The following is a 27,793-nucleotide window of genomic DNA, read 5'->3' as shown; positions in this document are numbered from 1 at the left end:
GGGAATTTGTACACCTCTAGTAGATATACCACGGATTACTAAAGTCAGCCTGCACGGACATTAGTCAGCACCTCCTACGTAGCCTGAATCCCCTCCAACGTGGTGTCAATATGAATTCACCTAGCATGAGACCTTCCTGTGCTGGTGGTGCTGGGGCGCCAATTCCAGGCGGCCTTTGGATATTATGTCTCCACGAGGTCTACATTCAAAGTCCACTACTTCAGGCTCACCCGCCCTCTCCTTGATGGTGGACTGGGCCTCGTAAATGTGTGGGCGAGGGCGATGGTCTTATATATGATCAAAATGATCAAACAATGGGCTAGACGCCACACGTCAATCACAAGGAGTGTCGTCGAAATCCTTATGCCAGCCTCTACTTCATCACAGTGACAGTCGCAAATGTTGCATCCTCTCTCTCATATCTCCGACTTCATCGTAGAATACAGCTATGTACAAGCTAGACTCCCGACCTCATAACCACCGAGGATGAAGGGTTTTTCCCAACGCTACTGAACCACGTTACCTGCAGTGTCATAGAAGCGAAACACCCAGAAGATAGATGGCCAACTGTTTGATAGTCGATCCATATGTCCTTTTTCCTCACTGTAGTCAGGGCATTGTGGGATCGTATTGTCAGTCACAAATTTGCGATGAAGCTCCACGTCCACAACACTGGACTAACCGATTCACCATTGTGCCCGAGTTGTCTTTGTCTGGACAACGATAAATACCGACTGGCATGAGTAGTATATCAAGAAGTATGGCAACTGGTGACACGCATCCTTGCATGTTACCTTTGCACCCTAACCACAGTTTTTGAACCATGAACGATTCTCTGTCCGCCAGACTCTCATTCACTACCTGGCAAACAAAACTGAATCACATGGTTCAAGAGCGTGCCCGTTGTCCGTATCTTCCAGGATGAGGAGAAAACGAACATAGGTTACAGTCAATACGTCCAGGATACCCATGATGCCCTCCAACGCACACTGTGATACCGACACTACTTCGCCCACTGCCTGAGGGAGGTTCTTTCCGACCACCCCTTCTCTCCTCCCCCTCCCCCCCTCCCCCAATCCCTGTTGGAAGGAGCCGGGCTAGTAGCGGAACTTTACACCACGGGCAACCGTGGTCGTATCTCGGGTTTGTGACCCTTGCTCACCCTGCCCTCTAAAGCCCCTGGCAGGCAGCACTGTTCCTCTTTCTATATATGAGAAAAGAAAAGGTGGGGTAGCGCCAATATAATCTAATCAAAACGTCATGATCCCGGGTTCCGACCTACCCATTGCTTAAATTTTGAAGAAAAATCATCAGCAATGGCGGCCGAAGACTTCTGGCGCAAGAAGTCATACTCGTTCTGCCAATGGGCTTACCGAAGGGAACAGAGGAGCGGACAGGGGTTCAGGGAAATCTCCTGCCCTTGGGTCAGGAACTTCCCCTAAAAGGCGAATGAATCAGCTATGATCAACAGCATGACGATGCAGAATGGCAATTTAACTACTGCGTTAAAGACACAACATGTATCCACAGTAGATGAGGCCTGTAATTGAAAAAGGGGGTGTCACAATTGGCAAAAGTTTCCTTCCGAACCCCTATTCAGATATATGGGAGGGGACTGCCAAAGGGAATGTAACCATGAGAAAATGACTGAATAACTAATGAAAGGGTGACGTTTTACGCGTCGGTGCGTGGAATATCGGAAGTTTTAACGTGGTAGGGAAACTATAAAATCTGATAATGGAAAGGTCTCGTACGGTGGGGTTAGTGAAGTGAAATGGAAAGATGGCAAGGACTTTTGGTCAGATGGGTATAGGGTAATATCAACAGCAGCGGAAAATGGTGTAACGTGAGTAGCCTTCGTTATGAGTAGGAAAGCAGAGCAGAGATTGATTTACTGTGAGTGGTTCAGTGATAGGGTTGTTCTCAACAAAATCGACGGTATAACAACGCCAACAACAATAGTTCTGCTATACATGCCGAAGTCGCAAGCAGCAGTTGAAAAGACAGATATTAAAGTGGTAACTGAACATGTAGATGAAGATGAAAAACTAATGATCATGGGGAACTGGAATGTTGTTGTAGGGGAATGGGAAGAAAAAAGGGTAACGAAAGAATATTGGATTGGTAGTAGGAACGAGAGAGGAGAAATACGAACTGATTTCCGCAATAAATTTAAGCTAGTAATAACGAATAGTCTGTTCAAGAATCACAAAAGGAGGATGTTTATCTGGAAAAGGCCCAGAGACCCGGGAAGATTCCAGTTAGAGATCATTATGGACAGACAGAAATTACGAAATCAGATATTGGAGTCTAAGGTATACTCAGGAGCAGATACAGACATGGATCACAATTCAGTAATAATAAAGAGTAGATTTAAGGTTTAGAGAATCGTTTGGAAGAATCAGTATGAAAGAAAGTGAGACACTGAAGTTCCGAGGAAGGATGAGACGAGTTTAAAGTTCGCTAATGATGTGGATACTGAGATAAGGAATAACAAAGTTTGACAGTTAAGCTAAAGAGGAGTGGACATCCCTAAAGTGAGCAATCACAGTTGCTGGATAGGCAAACATAGGTATTGGGAAGGTAATTGTGAGGAAACTTTGGATGACAGAAGAAATACTTCAGATGAAGGAAATACAAAAATGTTCAGGGAAAGACAAGAATACAACAACGTAAGTGACTCTGGAACGAAATAAATAATAAGTGCGGAGAAGCCAAGACCAAATGGCTGCAGAAAAAAATGTGTAGAATTAGAATAATAAATGATCATCATAAACTGAAAAAAGGCTAAAGTAATGAGAAGTAGCAGAAATGAGAACTACGGGAAACATAACAGCTGAATTGTAATATATGAAGAAATATTTCAGAGACAAGATACCATTTTAATGTTGCCCGCCTTATAGTACAGTGGTCATTTATTTAAAAAAAAATCGTACAGAACTTGCGATGGGCAGTGACAACGAAATTTAAAAATTGTTGTTGTTGTTGTGGTCTTCAGTCCTGAGACTGCTTTGATGCAGCTCTCCATGCTACTCTATCCTGTGCAAGCTTCTTCATCTCCCAGTACCTACTGCAACCTACATCCTTCTGAATCTGCTTAGTGTATTCATCTCTTGGTCTCCCCCTACGATTTTTATCCTCCACGCTGCCCTCCAATACTAAATTGGTGATCCCTTGATGCCTCAGAATATGTCCTACTAACCGATCCCTTCTTCTGGTCAAGTTGTGCCACAAACTTCTCTTCTCCCCAATCCTATTCAATACTTCCTCATTAGTTATGTGATCTACCCATCTAATCTTCAGCATTCTTCTGTAGCACCACATTTCAAAAGCTTCTATTCTCTTCTTGTCCAAACTATTTACCGTCCATGTTTCACTTCCATACGTGGCTACACTCCATACAAATACTTTCAGAAATGACTTCCTGACACTTAAATCTATACTCGATGTTAACAAATTTCTCTTCTTCAGAAATGCTTTCCTTGCCATTGCCAGTCTACATTTTATATCCTCTCTACTTCGACCATCATCAGTTATTTTGCTCCCCAAATAGCAAAACTCCTTTATTACTTTAAGTGTCTCATTTCCTAATCTAATACCCTCAACATCACCCGACTTAGTTCGACTACATTCCATTATCCTCGTTTTGCTTTTGTTTATGTTCATCTTATATCCTCCCTTCAAGACACCATCCATTCCGTTCAACTGCGCTTCCAAGTCCTTTGCTGTCTCTGACAGAATTACAATGTCATCGGCGAACCTCAAAGTTTTTATTTCCTCTCCATGGATTTTAATACCTAATCCAAATTTTTCTTCTGTTTCCTTTACTGCTTGCTCAATATACAGATTGAATAACATCGGGGATAGGCTACAACCCTGTCTTACTCCCTTCCCAACCACTGCTTCCCTTTCATGTCCTTCGACTCTTATAACTGCCATCTGGTTTCTGTACAAATTGTAAATAGCCTTTCGCTCCCTGTATTTTACCCCTGCCACCTTTAGAATTTGAAAGAGAGTATTCCAGTCAACATTGTCAAAAGCTTTCTCTAAGTCTACAAATGCTAGAAACGTAGGTTTGCCTTTCCTTAATCTTTCTTCTAAGATAAGTCGTAAGGTCAGTATTGCCTCACGTGTTCCACTATTTCTACGGAATCCAAAAAAATTAAAAAAGTTAAAAAACTTTTGTTGAATTGCTTTTAAATTCTACAAATATGACATCTACATTGCAGGATAGAATATTTTTGTCAGTGTATTACTTAAATGAGGAAATTGCTCCTTCATGAAAGCTTCTTTTTGGCGGCTATTACTACTGTATAATCTTTGTAAAGTGTTTGTAATTTTCTTTGACTTCATATTTCGACTACTTTAATTACTGTACAAATTTCTAATAAGCAAATCATATAATTTATCTGATGTAAATGCAAACAGTAACGTCTGTCATCACGCTGCCACCTATTAGACATAAGAAGTAGCTTGCCTTTTACAGTGCCCGACTCAGTACAACTCCAGATGACCATGTGTGTCGTCGCACGGAATCGGCGAAAGCCACGTGGCGACGTGATTGTACATAATATTTTGATTAATGATATGCTGTTTGGATGCGATCCTCTGCTGGTAGAGCTTACATTTCCAAATTAATAAAATTTTCAGCTTTGTCAAAATATATGGCATAATTTTGAAAAAGGTGAGGTGTATTACCTATATGTAAAATATTATAATTACGGGTTTCTATTTCATGACTACTGGCATAGAAAGTATGTTTACAAATGCAATGTGGTTTATATCGTATTGCATATTCGAAGAGTCCGCAGCTCGTTGTCTCGCGGTAGCGTTCTCGCTTCCCGAGCTCGGGGTCCCGGGTTCGATTATCGGCGGGTTCAGGGATTTTCACCTGCCTCGAGATGACTGGGTGTTGTTGTGTCGTCTTCATCACCCTCATTACGGTCGGAGGAAGGCAATGGCACACTACCTCCGCTAGGACCTTGTCTAGTACGGCGGTGCGGGTCTCCCGCATCGTTCCCCTACACTCTGTCAAGGAGTATGGGACTTCATCATCATATCCGACGATGACAAAAGTACTGTTGAAACCGGTCATCAATTCCAAATAAATATTTAAATGCGTGCTTCGCTCTCAAGTATTTCTTCAAATATTACAATCTGCGCATCACCCCCTGAACAGAATGTCTACAATATGTAACTTCAGAAATTGGTGATCACGAAGTAGATGAAGTGAAGGAATTCTGCTACCTCGACAAAGCGAGTAGAACATAAAAAGCAAACTAGCACACGTAAAATGGTATTCGTGGCCAAGAAGCCCACTGGTATCAAACATAGACCTTAATTTGGGGAAGAAATGTCGGAGATAGTACATTTGAGGCACAGCCTGGAATCTCATTGACTGGAGCAGAATTATCTGAGTCCCGCTTCGGACTGAACACCGATGACCAGTGCAGATGTATCCGAAGACTCTCCGAACAGCGGTGGGCTGTCTGCTGTCGCCAGCCATGCAGCCCGACAGTCAGGACTGGTGATCTGGAGAGCCATTTCTTCTCATAACAGGACCCCGTCAGTTGTCATTAGCGGTACCCTTACAGCACAGTAGTACGTTGTGGATAATCTACGGCCGTTTCTGTTACCGTTCACGTTAAGCTATTCTGCGCTTACATTCCAGCAGTATAATGCCAGCTCGCTCACGGGAAGAGTTTCCACTACTTGTCTTCGTGCCTGCCAAACCCTACCTTGGCCAGTAAGGTAGCTGGATCCCTCCCCACTTGACAACGTTTGGAGCATTGTGGGTACAATCCTCCAATCATTTCGAGGATTTGACTATCCACTGCGCCACTTAGACAGAATTTGCGACGATATCCCTAGGAGGACACCCAACAACTCTTATCAATCAATGCCAAGCCGAATAACTGTCTGCATGAGAGCCAGAGATGGACCAGTGCGTTATTGATTTGCTCAATTTGTTAATCTCTTTCTCTTGAATAAATCGCCTACTCTTTCTGAAATTATAGTTGTGTGCTTGTCTGTTCATGTACATTACATCTACCATTTATGTTGCATTCGGATAATTCATTCGTGGTGAGTCTTTTCTTGTCTTGGTGAATGCAGACAAGAGGACAGCTGTTTACTTGTCGAGAGATTTGCCCTCTATTTTAACTGACAATGAAACGAATGTGGTGCGACTTCAATTGTTTTGTGAAATGTTCAAATTGTTCCCTAAACTTTTAGGTAGATGTTATTCCAGTTTTATTGCGGTGCCTAGGTCACACCTGCTTTTGTAAGCGATCATCAGCCGGTCATATTTCCGTGTGCAATTATTTTAGCTCTCCTCCTATTTTAAGTCTGTTTTAATTGTCAAATTTAGACCATCTACCTACTTTTATGTTGTTTAAATGGATGAGAGTTAGTGTGAATGTGCGGATGGTTCTGAGTGAAGTTGGGAGAGCGGGAGCGTACTTGCGGAAGACATTTTAATCACGTTAGTTCCTGTTAATATTTGTGAAGGGCGCTGATGACCTCGCCGTTGAACACCTACAAAAACCAAACACACACACACACACACACACACACACACACACACACACACACACACACACACACGCCCACACCTGGAATTCAGGATTGAGGTAATGAAATTTCGTATCAGCAAAGCTACTCCCAAGAGATACCTAAACTAGGAAAAATAAGAAGGAATATGTGTTAATGGAACATATACGACCACTTTAGTTTTTCTGATGAGAAAGTGCTGTGTGTAAGTTAACTTAAAAAAATATATCAGATCTTAACAGAGCAATTCTGAAAGTTGAACTGATAGTGAAGTATAATAAGACTAAAATATCTTTTAAGCGACCCTTCTAACAGAGTGTGTGACAAAGTCACAATAAGACCATAGAACCAGTTTAAGAGTTTTTGCATTTATGACAGTTGAAGACAGCATCTGGATAGACTCCAAAAGAAGTAAACAGAAAAGCAAAAATGATGCGGACTGCTTTTAGTAAACTAACCCGTTTTAAGAATTAAGTGTCTGATGAGTCTAAAATGGTTAAGTTGATAATCAGTGAGCGTTACCATATCTGACTTATGATAGTGAGATACGAACTTTCAGAACGAAATCCGTTCGAAAATGAAGGTTACCCAGCGAGCAAAAGTGAAGTGCGTGATAGGGATTGCAGGCAGAGACTGGAAGACAAATTGACCAAGGAACAGACTGAAGTAGAAAACGTAACCTCAATATTGACAACGTAACTGGAGAACTGTAACCAGGAGCACGGATTGTAGATTGTCTGAGAAATTTCTTTGCTGGATTCGAAGGTATAGGAAAAGATCGATTTGATGACCTAATGGAAAGTGGAGTGATAGCATTAGGGAACGCGCAGAAAAAACGTGGATGAGAATGGAATGCGTGGGATAGATTTTGGAAAGCGATATCTTGCAATCTCGTGAAATAGCTGATTCTGCTGATGGGGACGCCATCTAATGCCTCATAATAAGAATTTCACGTATTGTATAAGTCAGAGTAGCTATTGCATTAGTGACTGTAGCAAAGAGCTCATTGCACATCTTCCTATCTCTGCTTCTGCTACGATTAAGTTGTTCCACAACTTCTTAACAAACACGATGTTATAACATTCTGATTCTACCTTGTGACAGTAGCCGACGTAATTTTGCGTTTAGAATCAGCCATTTTGTCAATCTAATCCAATTGTATGGGCACGATTCATGAAAAATGCTAACAATTGCAAACTGTGAAGCTTGTTCCATATTAAGTACTGATTTTTCTCACTTATTTGAGTAAGATACCAATCCATTTTTGCAAATTATAAGATGTGTGGGGTGGAACCACTGCCGGGTCATGGTCAGTCCCGTTAGGGCTTGAACCTTCAGACACCGCTGTAGTAGTTTTCCAATATCATTAATAACATAATAAATAAATAAACTTGTCGCTGACTATTAGCCGCGCAACAGCATCACGCATAGCACTGAGTGTGGTACTCATCCACCCACAGAGCACAGTAAGATCTGCTGTCACATTACAATATTTAAAGTGGTGCTTATTTCAGATTGCCTTATGTACGAAGATGTTACTTATATATTGTTTATATATTTTCTAAATACCACTTTAAGTGTTTCCCAAAGTTGCAGGACTTTTGTACCGTGTTGTATTACGAAGATTGTATTCCTTATTTGTTACATATACTTTACCACGAGCTGAGGAGTTCTTCGAGATAAGCGCAGATAAGCAGTCCCATGTAAGAGAACTTCTTTGACGTAGCTAAAAGAAAGTCAAAAACATATTCTACTTACTTCTGAAGTTTTGCTTGGATCAGGTTTATGAAGAAGAAGGACAGAATTCAGAAGTAGTTACTGACTATTTTGTTTTTGGAGCAGTATTACTGAAATTTGAATTGTTTTGATCAAAAACATTGTACAGTGCGTATCAATAACACGAAGCACTCTTAATTTTTGTTGTAACAAAAGAATACGTAGTAGCCGATCTTAGTTGCTGGAATTATTAGTTAACATACATGTGTTCTGATTAATTATTTATTTCTTCAACAGTCAATTATGCCTTTTCGAATTTTTCTTACAATTTCTTAATGTTGTGGTAAAGGTGAGAAATCAGCCAAGGGGGGACCAAACGAATGAAACAAATATTCAGCCCACTGTTGGGAATATTGAACCTGTTGCTCAAAGTTAACGGAATAGAGATCCATCAGTGGGAATATTCGACATGTCGAAATGTTGGGCGGAACATTGTCGGCAGTGTTAAACCAAGTAGGTACATTGTCTCAAAGCCATGTGCCTACAAAACATGACTTAGCGAATATGCTGACTGAACAAGATTTGTCAAAGGAAATTGCAAAGTCATATGCTAATTTAGCTAAAGAAATTTCAGAACTGAAAAAAACCTCAGGTTGGCTTACTTGAAGCGATTGTTAAACTGACAAATGAAGTAGGTTTAAATCAAGTCCAAGAGTCGCTATTGGATACCGTTAGGGAGTTATGTGACCAAGTCACTAATCTGACTCTTGAACAAGACAAAGAGATTAACGGGCAGTTTGCACTGCAAAGGGATCAGTTTGCTACTGAGAAAGTACATTTGGAGAACGGCCTGGAATCCCACTGACTGGAGCAGAATTATCTTCAGTGATGAGGCACGCTTCGAATTGATCACTAACGACCAGCATAGCTGTATCTGAAGACGATCTGGACGGTGGTGGGATAGAAACCTGAATGTCGTCTGCCATACGGCCTGACAAACAAGACTGAAGGTCTGGGGTGTCATTTCCTTTCATAAGAGGACCCCATTGGTTGCCATCTGAGGGACACTTGCAGCACAACACGACGTCGACGTAAGTTGGCTGCTGGACTTGTATTTTGGACTGCCACCAAGGATGCACACATTGTTACGGATTTTTGTACGTCCATCCTTCTGATAGGAAGTCTGAAGGACTTCAGCCGTTCACTTGCATAACAAACTGGACTACCTACAGCCGTCTTTACGATGTGTTTTGTTGTATGACTATCAATATCAGTGCTTCAGTGCGCAACCTCCAGGCCTTAAATGACGCTGAGGGGGCTAACTCCAGAGGTATACCTTCATCAGTTACCGACATCTATGAACTGATTTTTGAGGACTGCCTGTAACAACAATGTTGTGTCTCCAACCATCAACTACCAACTTGATTTGGTTTTTCAACATGATAATGCGCCATGTCACAAGGCCAGGAGTGTGATGGAGTGGCTTGAGCAACACGCTGGCGAGCTCCATTTGGTGTGCTGGCCCCCCAACTTGCCAGATCTCAACCTAATCGAACACGTCTGGCATATGACTGAATGTGCTGTCAGAGATCATCAGTAGCAGGGCAAGGGCGGTGTTGTTCCATGTTGCACTGTTGCCAAATTTTTTCAAGGTGGCTGATCCAAGATGGACTGATAGATGTGGCAATATCACAATATCAAGACAGGAAGTTCAAATTTTGGTTGGAAAATAGGTCAGTTGGGCTACCTCCACCAACCTATGAAAAAGGAGGGAAAATTTGGTGGGATAAATGGCGGGAAAAATGGTTACTTTGGCTACTTCCACTAACCTAAGAAAATGGCAGGAAATTCTGGCGGGAAAAAACGGCAGGAAGACAATTCACTTGGGCTACCTCCACTAACCTAAGTCATCCAAACACCACCTCTCCCTTGGAAATGGCGGCAAAAGGTCAATCTCCGCCCAGCTGCTGGAGAGGAAGGAGTGTACTTTACTTATTTTCAATGGTAAGCGGGAACAATTTATTTAGGGATGGATTTCACATAGTTGATTTATTATACTGATACAAAACACTCACCCTGACGAGCAGGGATCACAGTAAATGGCCTACAGACCCAGATGCAGGATAAGAAGGAGTGTACTTTATTTACTTTCAGTGGGTAGCTGGAATAATTTATTTAGGGCTGGATTTCATATAGTTTATTTATCACGCTGCTACAAAGCACTTGCGCTGACTTGCTTGGGGTCACAATACATAGCCTACAGACCTGCAAACTACTTGTACATTACTGAAATAATGCAGTACACTTATGTTCAAACACGCAAACAACTCGTACATTGTCAAAATAATGCATGTGTAAGATTCTGCAAACACGCGCATAACGCTTAAACATCCGAAATAAGACTGTGAACAAACGCTCATTGCACGTAAAAACGCTTTCGAACTATCGCTAAGAAATCCGACCATGACATAGCAGTGATCTGTTTCCTACAGATGTCCAAGGTCGAATGATGACCGGCTGTGTTGGGCAAGCATGCTGGTCCAGCCCATCCCACAGGGAGATGTGCCTGGACGTGCATGCCTGGAGAGGGTGGTAAAGTGTTTACCTGGTCACCATGGTTGGTGCACTGACATGTAGCCTTTATAACTATGGGTCTAGTGCAGATGGGAATTTCTTTTTCCCAGGGCTGTGCTGATGTCTCACTCCACCCAGGAACTGACAGGAAATTAAAACTGACAGTGCCTTTCCAGACTCAAACGCTGAACTTCGTGAATGGAAAGCCCAAGTGCACTCCCATAACACAATTATACTGCACTTGGAATTGATGGGGAATTAAAAATGGCGGTGCTCATTCTGGGACTCTATCCCTGGTCCTTCTAGATGAAAAGACCAAGTGGTCCACCCAATACATGGAATATGTCCAGATGTAGGAGAGCAAGGTTAGATAATGAATTTTATTTATTTTGATTGTGAAACTGACATAAAGATTGGTCCTAACTACATAGTTAATAATTACAGTTGGGCCTAATTACACAATTGTATGTGTAGCGCTACACAAGGACTGCCTAAAATCGCAATACAACTCAAAAATTGACTACACCACACAACTGGTGTTCTCCTGCTGGGAAAAAATTTCACAATACCACTTGAAACTAGTGACAGACACACTCAAACTCTGCCCTTCACCAACAAGCTGGGAAAAAAGGCTGGGGTGTAAGATACTATCTTTATCCTTTTTGGCAGGAAAATATATTCAACTGATGAGATGCTCGTGTTGGGCAGAGGGGAGTTTAAAAATTGTACTATCTGTAAGCATACAGCGGAAGCCAGTGTCTAATCATAGTTTGATGTCAGAGTTCGCTACAGAAAGCTGGTCAAAAATCAGCCTGCACCTGAGGTAACTGAAGCCAATATGCACTACCACAACTGATGGAAAAAACTCATCGCTGTTCTAATTACACTCCGAAATTGTCAAGAGGTAACCATCACTTGTAATGAATGGGTCATAATGCATGTACTGGAGAAAATCGTCATCCCAAAAGACTACAAAAGAGGCAATAGTTGAATCTATGTTCTCCTCAATAGGCACTCACAAACTGCGGAAAATCGAGACTTTCTTATCTCCCCTCATCCCCCCCTCCTTCCTTCCCTCCATTCACCATTCATCCACCTACAGGGAGGACACAGGCATTTTTCAAATGATCATCTGCTATGGCCGAGTGCCTCGGTTGCTGGCTGCCATGAGGTGACGGTCCTTTGCCAACACAAAGACAGGTACAGTTAACTAAAAATAGGTGATAAAGGGATGGCCATCCCAAGTGCAGCTTGTTCGTCTAAAGTATAGCGAAACAGGCCCCACCCCCACACGCCACCCCTAACGGTCGGGGACGCTTGTGTGGCGGCGACCTGACTCAGAGTAGGCAGGTTTAATGTCAACACAACTATTTTTAGCAATCTGTTAAACATATTTCTCAGAAAGACCAAACCCCTCTGGAAGAACAAAGAAATTCTAGAGAATGGTCCAGATGGTCCGCAGTACAGTGCATAAGAACCACCCATTTCTTCTTCTTCTTAACTGTGTGCTATTACATCACAAAACTTTCATATCTACTACTATAAATCTCGACACGCACGCACGTATCTAGAGAAATCTTGTGCTCTTGGATGGGTGTAGAACAGCAGTTACAAACTTGGCGCTCACTATTGCTTCACAAGACGCGGAATGCAGCGGTGCAATTCTGGTCAGCTGCAAAGTAAATTGGTGACAGTGCTGCAGGGCAGGTTGGTCAAAGACAAGGTGAGGAGATCTTTCAGTCTCTAACTTTATCCTGAGAATGCAAGAATGCTCTGTGACTCCCATCCACGTAAAGATCGTAAAGTATGCACTATGCTCGAAGTGCTAGAAATATGTAGATCGCTGTCTGGCATACTTCGGTCTATAAATTCTAGTATTAATAATGAGTGGACTTAACGCACAACTATCTATCTACATTTGCAATGATACTTGCAAAGCAGAGGAAGAGAAGCATGCTGCCACATCACAGGTCGGTGCTGAAATTATGGAATAATTGCTAAAATTGTTCACGCTATCAACTGTGATGCTTTTACTACAGTACATCGGTGGTGTCTTTTTCACCCCATCTATTCACTGATACACTGTTGATTAACACACAATGATTGATTGAGATCGCTTGTTTGAGATGGAGAAAGAGTCTTGGTGTAGGTGTTAGGGGTAACACGTTCCGGGGATGGCTAGCATAAAACAGTGATCACGTGCATGACTACAATACAAGGAATCAATCGAAATCGAACACTGAGGAATCAGCTATTCCTTAACTGTGAAAGAGGAATTTAAATGTTGAGGCAGTCAGTCACCTTCAGACAGCAATTTGGAGACCTTCACAATGCCACAACTCTTCCAGTTACCATATGTTACGACCATCTTTTATTCAAAATTGTCCTGTGTGTGAGTACTACAGTAGCAACAGAAACATGATTTACACTGTGCGATGTTTAGTTTTCTGTGAGAGGAAATGGATCAGAACGTGTTGATGGCAGTTTAGAACCTGATCCCAGACCTGAACTTTGTGCTGGATAAAACTAAAAGTTTGGCAGAAAAAGCAGTGTATCAAACAACAAAACCGGGACCCTCTCTTGCTTCTGATAGTCTGTGGGATACGGTCCACATAAAGTACAGGCGATGAAACTTTACACTGGTCTGTGCAAGCGACTTCGATCACTGGCCACCTACTCCAATGGATGAATATCTGTATATTTAATAGGATCGCTGCATATGCTCGATGACAGCACGTAGACGGTGTTTGTTTTCAATATATCGGAAGAGAGAGATGCAGCAAAAATCTTATCGAGTTCTCTGTCGGATGAAGTTAGCAGAGCTTTTATGGTTCGTAGTTTTTCTCTGTTGGATGGTACAGAACAACGATGATAGAATGTTTGAGTGACACATCAATGGGCGCTGAGGGATGCGGATCTGCTATGGACTGCAGTACATGTATGCTGTAGAGTCTTCCTAATTTTCCCAATAAGAAACACTGCCGTAACTGTTCATACTGTCTTTTATGCTACATTTGTGTTGCAGGAGCAGGCTTCGTTTGACACTGACCTTACACATTGTACATGGTTGGTGGAGTTATGACAACATGTCCCTATTTCCACTGAGTGGTCAATACATGGTCCTGTCGCATTAATTCAACTCACTCTGTTTCTACACGGGTTGCAGAATGTGGTAGATATAGCTCTCTCAAACTTCCAAACTTCTGCTCAGTTCCGACTTAAATTTGAACGATTACATGCGTAAAGCTGCAGGGATGGCGGGGCAGAGTCTGAGGAGCAGTTACAAGATGCTTAGGAACTATCTAAAACCAGGTTTGAATTTTACTGTAACAAATAGATTGGAAAAAGATGATTCTTTTCGAGATATGAGAGTGCCACCAATATGATTCACTAGTGGCTGTTGTTGTTGTTGTGGTCTTCAGTCCTGAGACTGGTTTGATGCAGCTTTTCATGCTACTCTATCCTGTGCAAGCTTCTTCATCCCCCAGTACCTACTGCAGCCTACATCCTTCTGAATCTGCTTAGTGTATTCATCTCTTGGTCTCCGATTTTTACCCTCCGCGCTGCCCTCCAATACTAAATTGGTGATCCCTCGATGTCTCAGATCATGTCCTATCAACCGATCCCTTCTTCTAGTCAAGTTGTGCCACAAGCTCCTCTTCTCCCCAATTCTATTCAATACCTTCTCATTAGTTATGTGATCTACCCATCTAATCTTCAGCATTCTTCTGTAGCACCACATTTCGAAAGCTTCTATTCTCTTCTTGTTTAAACTATTTATCGACCACGTTTCACTTCCATACATGGCTACACTCCATACAAATACTTTGAGAAACGACTTCCTGACAATTAAATTGAAACGTCCCCAATTATGAAAAATTTTATCAAATCATTATTGGCCACTGCCCAAAATAATTTGTAAAATTTTTTGTGGGGAGCATGGGGGCTATGTAAGTAGGCTGTTTAGGTTCTTATATTGGTAACGCCGCCGCCACGTAGCGCTCTGTATGAAAATCACTGGCTGTGCTGTGTGCAGTCTGTGGCTAGTTTGCATTGTTGTCTGCCATTGTAGTGTTGGGCAGCACAGCTGGATGTAAACAGCGCGTAGCGTTGCGCAGTTGGAGGTGAGCCGCCAGCAGTGGTGGATGTGGGGAGAGAAATGGCGGAGATTTGAAATTTGTGCATGAACTGCTGTATACATTATGACTGTTAAGGTAAATACATTGTTTGTTCTCTATTAAAATCTTTCATTTGCTAACTATTCCTATCAGTAATTAGTGCCTTCTGTAGTTTGAATCTTTTATTTAGCTGGCAGTGATTTTCATACAGAGCGCTACGTGGCATTACCAATATAAAAATCTAAACAGCCTACTTACATAGCCCCCATGCTCCCCACAAAAAATTTTACAAATTGTTTTGGGCAGTGGTCAATAATGATTTGATAAAAATTTTTCATAATTACAATAACAAAGATATCAAATTCACACACTTATTGATACAATGTTGGTCAAAAGCTAAAATTTTCTCACAGTCCATAAAGACAGTCCTGATCATTCATCACAGTGAAACTGCCGTTTCTTTTCTCAAAGTCTGAGCAGTAAAAGACAATGCACATGGAAGTAGTGGATTTCCATGCAGTCTTGTAGTGTTGTCCTTCCAATGGAAAGACAGTGCTGACTCTTGACATGGTGACAGGTAATGGGCCACAACAGAGCAAACCCACAGCATAGTCATTCGACGTTTTGAAGAAGATTGGTAGGTAGGTCATCACAGAGCAGACCCACTGTAGTCCCAGTAGAGATTACGGTATTGGTGGGCCACCAGAGGTGCAGACCAACTGTAGTCCTGGTAGAGATTGTGGTATTGGTGGGCCACCAGAGGTGCAGACCCACTGCAGTCCTTGTAGAAATAATGGTATTAGTGGGTCATCAAAGGTGCAGACCCACGGCAGTCCTTGTAGAGACGGCCAGCAGCCATCTGTTGCGACTGTGCAGGTGCACAATCACCATCGATGAGTGTTGCAGAGAATATAGCAAGTCCATAACCACCACTTGTGCACTCACAAAGTTTTTGGAATTGTCCTTAGAACCAGCAATGCTGTTATCCAGTCCCTTGCTGAATTATTAACACATGTGCAAACACTAACAGTCCCTACTTCTCACATATTGTCCATAGATTATGACCAACAGAAACATGTGCAGTGAAATGGAACTTACAAGTTAATAATATGATGAAGTGGTGTCAATTACAATATTATGGCATGAGAATGCAATTACAAAGGTACAAAATACATCATTAAAAACATAACAATACAGATAACATTCGTAGTACAAGCTTTACAAAAGAATCGAAATAACATATACATCAGTGTTACAGGAATTATGACATGAGTACATACATAAAAGATCAGAATAACTTTTGAAACATCAACTTTACACATGAGCATTAAAACAAAACAGATTAAATAATGTCTAAGCATATTTACAAGGTAAATAACATATTATTAATGCAAATTATATTTGAGGATAACAGTATTCCTCATCATAGTGAATGTAGATTAGTATTAGAAGAAGAAAAAATTCTATGAAACTACACAGACACAGGAAGAAAACAAATACACAAGGGTACACAAACACATAGTGGGATAACACCAATAGGAAAGACAGGGTTCGTTTTCAGTGTAACATTTGGTACTGCAGTCCAACCCAAAACTTCATTCCATAGATTTTTCGTCTTATTTCAGCATTTGTTTCCACCAAAAAAATCCTATCCAAGCATGCTTTCTGTATTTATATGTTCACATATTTCTTACCTCATTATTTATTTTCCATTATCTTACCTCATCATTTATTTCCAAGAAAATCCTACCTATACCTGCTTTCTGTACTTTTTTTGTATAACTGCTCAATGCATTTCTTCCAATCAATCGCAATTCATTCTCTTATAGTCTACCCCCTCTTAATCTAACTTAAATCTACTGAGCTCAGATGCTAAACTAAGGGACGAGGCAATGCAGCAGCACAAAACAATTAACGCAAACAGCAATGACAAAAAATTCAAATTGGCAGCAGCAGTAAATCTAAATTAACAGAGAAAATGCAACATTACAACTAATATGAGCTAATGTGCAGCAACAAGAAAAATCAATGAGTAGTAAAACTGGCTTAACAGCGTAATACAACGTCAAATTCAGTAACACTATGCCTGGCAAACAGCAGTAACTTATACCTAAACATGACATAGCTCAAGCAGAAAAAATATTACAGTAAAATGGCCATGTCTAATACCTATGTCACATCTTAACACTAGAGTGATGCATCACGATAACTTACACTAGCAGATAAGTTACCAAATCGTAAAGAAATTATTTATGCAGTTCCTGTGAAGAGATATGTCTATTTATGTGACCTCGTTTTCTTGGAAATAGAACATAAATTTCTTATTGACTGGATCTGTAGGCATAAAATAACTATATTAGTACATATATTCAATTTTATTTTAAACAATGCTGCAGTGCAGCTAGAAACTAGATATTAAAGAAAATTGGCAAAGCAAGGCGTGAAACGTCATTCACTAGCCATATGGCATTTCATAATGCAGTAAACAATCTTTCAAGTAGCAAGACAATAGACACGAAATGTTTCTCATCATTTCATTTCAGTAAATATCATAAATTAAGAGCTCCACAGTGTAATCATATGTTTTCAAGTTCGACCATGTAGTTTTTGCGATGCTTTCTACAAAGGAACGTCAATAGCGAGGATAATGGCCTCCCTTTTTTTTTCCTCCACCTGTACCTCTGAAAGGGGCACACGCTAATGGCTTTTTTCCAGGCGACTGTCGCCCAGCTGGGTGCCAATGACGCATTACGTGAAGGTGGTCACTTAACTTTCTTTCCGAAATATTTACGACACCAGTTTCCTCTACAGTGACAGTCTCATATAAAAATATTTCACAGGTCAAGAATTTGCGTTACAAATCTGTAGAAACAAAATCTTATGAATATAGCAGTGTCCAAAAAATTTTTTCCCGGCATTGTGATACATTCACGCATTTACACACATTTTATAACTCTTAAAGTACGATTCTTGGTTTCCAACACCCTGTTCCACAAGTCAGAGTCCCTAACCACTATTCATTATTACTTACCTTATTACACATATACATATTCGTAGACACTCTTCAATATTTCATCATAATAAATACACAGCATAATCAAATTCCTTATATAGCATCATCTCATTGATCATAAACATACCTCAACAGCATAATACACATCATCGTCGCAATAATAACATCATATCACCTCAGTCAAATCCGAAAATCGTTGTAGCTTCCTCCAATAATTTCAAAACCTAAAAAGAATTCTCTGCTCATTTAAATAGTGTCATCTACCTCAAACGTACTTTAAAATCATGCTCCTTTACCAAATACATCATTCGAAGCTCTCATAGTATCACAATGGTTCCGAAAAAATATGAACAGTTCACAAAGTACAGACAAAATACAATTTCGTAAGTGTAAAGTTACCCAACTGTGTAATTGCGTAAACAACTGTCACTGACGTAGTAAATAAAAAATGTTTATCTCTCAGTTAAATGATCAGATAGCTGTGTAATTTATGTGTTAGAGAAATATGGTACTGATGTGTAAAGTTGTATAAGCAAATACCATATTAGCTAGGGCTCCTTGTGCTTGCCAAACACATGGTACACAAAGTAGGAGTGTACCCCCTGAGGATTATTGTAATTATACCCTCAGGAGTTACAGATTACAGCAATGGAATGAAATGTATCACGGAAAACCTTTGTATCATTGACTGCAAATATCTTTAAAAATAAATGTTTTAAGTACAAAATTAATCACTCAAATACGTGTACTGTAGCGCTAAACTGTGCGTTTTGTTGTAAGATAATCTCTGTGGAAGTGTCGTAGTTATCGTCCTCCGAAAGCTAAGTTCTGCAGAGGTCAATGTACTTACCTCATGATACACAAAAGTGAAATGCTTTGCGTATAGATATCTTAGTTATTATGCTTATTGTTGTGATGAAGAAATTACTGTGCTGTAACGTATTGTTGTGCTACAGAAAAGGCTGTCTCATTGTAGCTATACCACAAAAGTTACTATTAAACATGTTTTACTTTCCAGAAGAATTCAGAAAAACTGTGCAGATATAAAACAGATACACCGCAAAAGCAACATTGTAAATTGTCACTCATTAGTAGCGTTGTAATAAAATCGTGTAGCTGTCACATAAACTAACCACTGTCTCATCTGGTATCTCACAGAAAGTACTTTAAATCCAGAATGTATTTTCAAGTAAACCAAAATGTTGCTTTAAAATCTCATTGGCAGTATATGTTCTAAGTATGTAAGCCTGATAGTCGTTAGGTAATCGTGCAACTAACAAGCAAGAATGTACACACACAATTACACTGTGTCGTCTGTTCGCAATAACAATGCATTCATAATTTCTGTTTAAATAAGTTCTCTTGGTTCTTGACTGGATATTGAACTTCAAAACATTGTTGCATGTTAACAGTTTCTCAGTGTGACAAATTGTACAAGTAGCGTGAAGTGAAAATTGCAAAGACTAAGTTAAAAAGCAGATTATCTTTCAATAAATGGTTTTACACGTGAAATGTGGTGTAACCCTTTGCTCTTCCTAGTACGCAGAGTTTCAACTTTAACGCAATTATCATGTGGTATACGTCGGTAACGAATACTGGAATTTTTCTCAAGGTTAGCATCTATGTTATTTTTCTCTGAGCCAGCCGGCGCACGCGGCAGCCTGCGGTGCGAGTCATTGTCTGTTCCTTTGTTGGCGCGCGTCGTTATTGGGATTTGGAGACCTAATTTCTACAAATTCACCGTGACGAGACTACCCTGCTCTGTTTGAATCTCGCCAGTTCTGATGCATTTCAAGTCTGTCGTTACGATTATATCGTATGTCGTCATGTCGGTAGTTCCTGTAGCTTCTTTCTTTTCGGTTAAGTGGTGGAGAATTTCTCCTTGAATTATCACTGCACGGTGGACCGTTGCGTCTGAAGTTATTCTGTCTCCCGTGATAATAATAGTTCTGGTTGCCATATTGCCTGTTTCTATGATTGTCTCTGTCATATTCATTACTACGGAAATGCGATTTTTCTCTGTAACTATTACTCTGCCAGTGGTTGTCATATGGGTGGTGTCTGTTTTGGTCACGATTTGCGTTGTAAGAATAGCCTTGTCGTGTCCATTTATTATTTCTGTCATCGCGGAATTGTGACAGATGTGACCTGTAATTGTTGTACTCCTGTTTTCGCGTTCCGCGATTGTCAGTGTCAATTTCCAGTTCTTGTAACAGTCCCTGAAAAGCTTCAATGTCGTCTTTGCATCGTCATGCTAAAATAATATGTCGTAAATGTTCAGGCAGTTTAATTAAGCAAATGCAGATGAGTTCTGAGGGGCTGTATGGGTTTGACAGGTACTGATTCTTGTGCAACATGTCTTCAAAATATTTCATAAGACTGGAAAATTCAGATTGTTCGAAATGTTTCATCATTATGATGCTATGTTTTACTCGGTCTTGTGTAGTTTGAGACCAATATGCAGAGAGGAAGGCATGATAAAAATCTCCTTCACTGTGACAATCGTGAATGACCGATCGCATTCTTACAGCTGGTTCATTCTCCAAGTAGCCACACATAAATTCTAACCTGTGCTCCAATGACCAGTTGGGAGGAAAACAATGAGAAAATTGATGAAGCCATGCTTGTGGATGAATGTCGTTGTCAGAATTCTTAAATGTTTTGAATTTACGGGTAGTAATGAACAGCTTATAGTCAAAATCATCATGTCGGCGAGTAGCATATCGGTCATTGTTACGTCATGTCGGCGGTTCCATCTCAAAATTCGGTGTACCTTGCCAATTTCTTTCATAATTTCCGAAGTGCCCTGAGTTATTATTTTGTGGCTGTTCCGTATTTCTATGTCCCTCTTCCCGTATTGGAGCGCGAGTGGCCTCTGAAATACGTAATTCTTGTATTACCTGTGTCAGCTGATCTTGTACTTCCCGGATTTCTCTTTGGTGTTGCGTATTAATTTGATTCTGATTTTGTTTGAATTTCCTAATTTGTTCGCACTCTTCTGTGTCAGTGATGGCTACAGGTCTTGTGTCATTCAGATCATCATCTACCTTTGCAGATAAGTTAGTGAACTGATCCGAAAGTTCGGCTACTTTCTCCGATAGTGAACACATTTCCTCAGTGTGTTTTTCTGAACCAAGTTTCAGAGTGTCCATTTGTGTTGAAATCGAATTTACTGTGTCCTTTAAGTTTTCCTGAGTTTTTGCAAGTTGCGTAACCGAATCGGTAGATGCAACTGAGTCAATTTTAGCACACAAGGTCTCATGATTTTCATGAACAATAGTTTGCAGTTCTTTTATGGCTGCTTCATGATTCTGTAATGCATTTTCATGACGCGAAAAGATAGGTTGGAAATGCTCACAAATTTGTGTTTTTACGTCATTACAGACTTTCTGACATTTCGATTCAATGTTATGTAACTCAGCAGTTAAATCTTCACGTGTTTGTTCGAGAGTTTGTTCAAATGAGTCTAGCTTTTGAAGCTTTTGCTGTGTTAGTCTCTGATTTTGTTGCATTGTGTGTAACTGTTGCTGTGTTTGTCTCTGGTGTTGTTCCATTGTGTCTAACTGTTGCTGTGTTTGTCTCTGATTTTGTTCCATTGTGTCTAACTTTTGAAGATTCTGTTCCATTGTGTCTAACTTTTGAAGATTCTATTCCATTGTGTCTAACTTTTGAAGATTTTGTCCCATTTGTTGCACTAATTGTAATAACAATGCATTAGTGTCTGGAATCTGTTCCTCTACGCTTTTCGGCAGGGCATTTGCACCAGCAACATTCACATTTTGACAAGCAGAAAGTGTGTCTTGACTTATTTGAGAAAACGGTGAGGAAGCAAAACCTGAATCTACAGTAATTGCAAAATTGTGTCCTATCATTTCGGATTCCTGAGGCGAGCTGTTGCCGAGCGATCGATCGATAATGCTTCCTTGTTCACTACCTGTTTCACTGCTTACACCATTATTTGCCGCCCGCTCCATTTTCCTATGCACAATTACCAAATTACTACTTCGAATGTCTGTTAATTCACTACACAGTGGTGCTGATAAGCTACGCTCGTCGTCACTATTATTTCTCAGTTTACTTTGGAGCCTAGTGTTACGTTTTTCACACGCCATTATTGTCACAATATTTCACACGATAACACAGAAAAGCACAATTTGAAGAGCAAAAATAAGAGAACACATTAACATAGCACAGAAAATAATATGTAGTTAATTGCAAGCGCAGCTGCGAAATACTTGGTGCAAATCTACATGCATGTCACAACTGTTTTACTTTACAAGAATGAAAAACTGCAACTACAAACGAAATTCTCTCTACAATTACGTGCTAGCAATAAACAAAAGCTACACTAATTACACAAACTAGAAGAAAATATCAGAAGATTCCAGTGAAGTATCCTCGGCTAAGGGTCGTCATATGAAACGTCCCCTTTGAACAATTATACAAGACTGTGCTTAACCTGACAGACTGTGCTTAACCTGACAGACTGTGCTTAACCTGACACACAATATTTTTAGCGCAACGCAATCTGACTATCAAAGATCCCTGCAAAAGAATGGCTCTGAGTAACATTAAACTATACCTTTCAGAAATCACTTACCTCACAAAAATCTTCATTACTCGAACTACTGCAATACAGCAAGCGCCATTATTGCCAGCTAAATAAAAGATTCAAACTACAGAAGGCACTAACTACTGATAGGGATAGTTAGCAAATGAAAGATATTAATAGAGAACAAACAATGTATTTACCTTAATAGTCATAATATACACTCCTGGAAATTGAAATAAGAACACCGTGAATTCATTGTCCCAGGAAGGGGAAACTTTATTGACACATTCCTGGGGTCAGATACATCACATGATCACACTGACAGAACCACAGGCACATAGACACAGGCAACAGAGCATGCACAATGTCGGCACTAGTACAGTGTATATCCACCTTTCGCAGCAATGCAGGCTGCTATTCTCCCATGGAGACGATCGTAGAGATGCTGGATGTAGTCCTGTGGAACGGCTTGCCATGCCATTTCCACCTGGCGCCTCAGTTGGACCAGCGTTCGTGCTGGACGTGCAGACCGCGTGAGACGACGCTTCATCCAGTCCCAAACATGCTCAATGGGGGACAGATCCGGAGATCTTGCTGGCCAGGGTAGTTGACTTACACCTTCTAGAGCACGTTGGGTGGCACGGGATACATGCGGACGTGCATTGTCCTGTTGGAACAGCAAGTTCCCTTGCCGGTCTAGGAATGGTAGAACGATGGGTTCGATGACGGTTTGGATGTACCGTGCACTATTCAGTGTCCCCTCGACGATCACCAGTGGTGTACGGCCAGTGTAGGAGATCGCTCCCCACACCATGATGCCGGGTGTTGGCCCTGTGTGCCTCGGTCGTATGCAGTCCTGATTGTGGCGCTCACCTGCACGGCGCCAAACACGCATACGACCATCATTGGCACCAAGGCAGAAGCGACTCTCATCGCTGAAGACGACACGTCTCCATTCGTCCCTCCATTCACGCCTGTCGCGACACCACTGGAGGCGGGCTGCACGATGTTGGGGCGTGAGTGGAAGACGGCCTAACGGTGTGCGGGACCGTAGCCCAGCTTCATGGACACGGTTGCGAATGGTCCTCGCCGATACCCCAGGAGCAACAGTGTCCCTAATTTGCTGGGAAGTGGCGGTGCGGTCCCCTACGGCACTGCGTAGGATCCTACGGTCTTGGCGTGCATCCGTGCGTCGCTGCGGTCCGGTCCCAGGTCGACGGGCACGTGCACCTTCCGCCGACCACTGGCGACAACATCGATGTACTGTGGAGACCTCACGCCCCACGTGTTGAGCAATTCGGCGGTACGTCCACCCGGCCTCCCGCATGCCCACTATACGCCCTCGCTCAAAGTCCGTCAACTGCACATACGGTTCACGTCCACGCTGTCGCGGCATGCTACCAGTGTTAAAGACTGCGATGGAGCTCCGTATGCCACGGCAAACTGGCTTACACTGACGGCGGCGGTGCACAAATGCTGCGCAGCTAGCGCCATTCGACGGCCAACACCGCGGTTCCTGGTGTGTCCGCTGTGCCGTTCGTGTGATCATTGCTTGTACAGCCCTCTCGCAGTGTCCGGAGCAAGTATGGTGGGTCTGACACAACGGTGTCAATGTGTTCTATTTTCCATTTCCAGGAGTGTAGTTTGAACCAGAAGAGAATCGAAGCTTTCGCTTTTTGCTCCCGAAATAGCAATACTCCTTTACTGGACTTTAATACCTACTCCGAATTTTCCTTTGTTTCCTTTACTGCTTGCTCAATATACAAATTGAATAACATCGGGGAGAGGCTACAACCTTGTCTCACTCCCTTCCCAACCACTGCTTCCCTTTCATGCCCCTCGACACTTATAACTGCCATCTGGTTTCTGTACAAATTTTAAATAGCCTTTCGCTCCCTGTATTTTACCCCTACCACCTTTAGTATTTGAAAGAGAGTAATCCAGTCAACACTGTCAAAAGCTTTCTCTAAGTCTACAAATGCTAGAAACGTAGGTTTGCCTTTCCTTAATCTTTCTTCTAAGATAAGTCGTAAGGTCAGTATTGCCTCACGTTTTCCAATATTTCTATGGAATCCCAACTGATCTTCCCCGAGGTCGGCTTCTGCCAGTTTTTCCATTCGTCTGTAAAGAATTCGTGTTAGTATTTTGCAGCTGTGACTTATTAAACTGATAGTTCGGTAGTATTCACATCTGTCCACACCTGCTTTCTTTGGGATTGGAATTATTATATTCTTCTTAAAGTCTGAGAGTATTTCGCCTGTCTCATACATCTTGCTCACCAGATGGTAGAGTTTTGTCAGGACTGGCTCTCCCAAGGCCGTCAGTAGTTCTAATGGAATGTTATGTACTCCCGGGGCCTTGTTTCGACGCAGGTCTTTCAGTGCTCTGTCAAATTCATCACGCAGTATCGTATCTCCCATTTCATCTTTATCTAGATCCTCTTCCATTTCCATAATATTGTCCTCAAGTACATCGCCCTTGTATAGACCCCCTATATACTCCTTCCACATTTCTGCTTTCCCTTCTTTGCTTAGAACTGGGTTTCCATCTGAGCTCTTGATATTCACACAAGTGGTTCTCTTTTCTCCAAAGGTCTCTTTAATTTTCCTGTAGGCAGTATCTATCTTACCCCTAGTGAGATAAGCCTCTACATACTTACATTTGTCACCGGCCGGTGTGGCCGTGCGGTTCTAGGCGCTTCAGTCTGTGTGTGATGTACTTAGGTTAGTTAGGTTTAACTAGTTCTAAGTTCTAGGGGACTGATGACCACAGATGTTAAGTCCCATAGTGCTCAGAGCCGAGACTTACATTTTTCCTATAGCCATCACTGCTTAGCCATTTTGTACTTTCTGTCGATCTCATTTCTGAGACGTTTGTAGTCCTTTTTGCCTGCTTCATTTACTGCATTTTTATATTTTCTCCTTTCATCAGTTAAATTCAATATTTCTTCTGTTACGCAAGGATTTCTACTAGCCCTCGTTTTTTTACCTACTTGATCCTCTGCTGCCTTCACTATTTCATCCCTCAAAGCTACCCATTCGTCTTCTGCTGTATTTCTTTCCCCCATTCCTGTCAATTGTTCCCTCATGCTCTCCCTGAAACCTTGCAAAACCCCTGGTTCTTTCAGTTTATCCAGATCCCATCTCCTTAATTTACCTCCTTTTTGCAGTTTCTTCAGTTTTAATCTACAGTTCATAACCAATACATTTTGGTCAGAGTCCACATCTGCCCCTGGAAATGTCTTACAATTTAAAACCTGGTTCCTAAATCTCTGTCTTACCATTATATAATCTATCTGATACCTTCCAGTATCCCCAGGATCCTTCCATGAATACAACCTTCTTTCATGATTCTTGAACGAAGTGTTAGCTATGATTAAGTTATGATCTGTGCAAAACTCTACCAGGCGGCTTCCTCTTTCATTTCTTAGCCCCAATCCATATTCACGTACTATGTTTCCTTGTCTCCCTTTTCCTACTCTCGATTTCCAGTCACCCATGTCTATTAAATTTTCGTCTCCCTCTTTTATTTCATCATACATTTTTTCAATTTCTTCGTCATCTGCAGAGCTAGTTGGCATACAAACTTGTACTACTGTAGTAGGCGTGGGCTTCGTGTCTATCTCGGCCACAATAATGCGTTCAGTATGCTGTTTGTAGTAGCTTACCCGCACTCCTATTTTTTTATTTATTATTAAACCTTCTATTGCATTACCCCTATTTGATTTTGTATTTATAACACTGTATTCACCTGACCAAAAGTCTTGTTCCTCCTGCCACCGAACTTCACTAATTCCCACTATATCTAACTTTAACCTATCCATTTCCCTTCTTAAATTTTCTAACCTACCTGCCCGATTAAGGGATCTGACATTCCAAGCTCCGATCCGTAGAACGCTAGTTGTCTTTTTCCTGACAATGACGTCCTCTTGAATAGTCCCCGCCCGGAGATCCGAATGGGGGACCATTTTACCTCCGGAATATTTTACCCAAGAGGACGTCCTCATCATTTAACCATACAGTAAAGCTGCATGCCCTCGGGATAAATTTCGGTTGTAGTTTCCCCTTGCTTTCAGCCGTTCGCAGTACCAGCACAGCAAGGCCTTTTTGGTTAGTGTTACAAGGGCAAATCAGTCAATCATCCAGACTGTTGCCCCTGCAACTACTGAAAAGGCTGCTGCCCCTCTTCAGGAACCACACGTTTGTCTGGCCTCTCAACAGATACCCCTCCGTTGTGGTTGCACCTACGGTACGGCCATCTGTATCGCTGAGGCACGCAAGCCTCCCCACCAACAGCAAGGTTCATGGTTCATGGGCTGAGTGAAATGAAAACCTTAAATATTTTTTTAAGTAGGCCCTATTATTTATTGTGCAGATGTGGTACAAAGCTGTATCATCTTTCAACATAATCTCCCCCACGCTCAATGCAAGTCCTCCGGCGCTTGCAAAGTGTATAAATTTGTTTAGAAAAAAATTCTTTTGGTAGTCCGCGCAACCACTCGTGCACCGCGTGGCGTACCTCTTCATCAGAACGGAACTCCTTTCCTCCCATTGCGTCTTTGAGTGGTCCAAACATATGGAAATCACTTTGTGATGAGGAATGTCGCCATTCCTTGCTCTCTTCGTTTCCGGTTGGTGGAAATGAACCCAGGCTTCGTCCCCAGCAACGATTATTGCAAGGAAGCCATCACCTTCTCGTTCGAAACGCCGAAGAAGTTCTTCACATGCATCAACACGTCATTCTCTCATTTCAGGAGTCAGCTGCCGTGGCACCCATCTTGCAGACACTTTGTGAAACTGGAGCACATCATGCACAATGTGGTGTGCTGACCCTTGACTAATCTGTAAACATGCTGCAATGTCATTCAGTGTCATTCGGCTGTTTTCCTTCCCTATGGCTTCAATTTCTGCAATGTTCTGTGGAGTCACAACTCGTTGTGCCTGACCTGGACAAGGAGCAGCCTCCACTGAACTCACACCATTTGCGAACTTCCTACTCCATTCGTAGACTTGCTGCTGTGACAGACATGCATCAACGAACTGAACCTTCATTCGTCGATGAATTTCAATAGTTTTTACACCTTCATTACGCAAAAACCGAATAACAGAACGCTGTTCTTCCCTGGTGCAAGTCGCAATTGGGAAGTTGGGCGGCCATCTTTATACTGCGACGGAATGTGCGCATCTGCTCTATGCTGCCACCTACAGGCCATTCTGCACGCTGCTTGTAGCACGCTTCCCAACTTACAGGATAACGGCGTGAAATTTC

Source organism: Schistocerca cancellata, chromosome 6, assembly GCF_023864275.1.
Source record: "Schistocerca cancellata isolate TAMUIC-IGC-003103 chromosome 6, iqSchCanc2.1, whole genome shotgun sequence".
NCBI classification, from domain to species: Eukaryota; Metazoa; Arthropoda; class Insecta; order Orthoptera; family Acrididae; genus Schistocerca; species Schistocerca cancellata.
The sequence above is the reverse complement of the archived record's forward strand: the minus strand, read 5'-3'. Positions refer to the sequence as shown.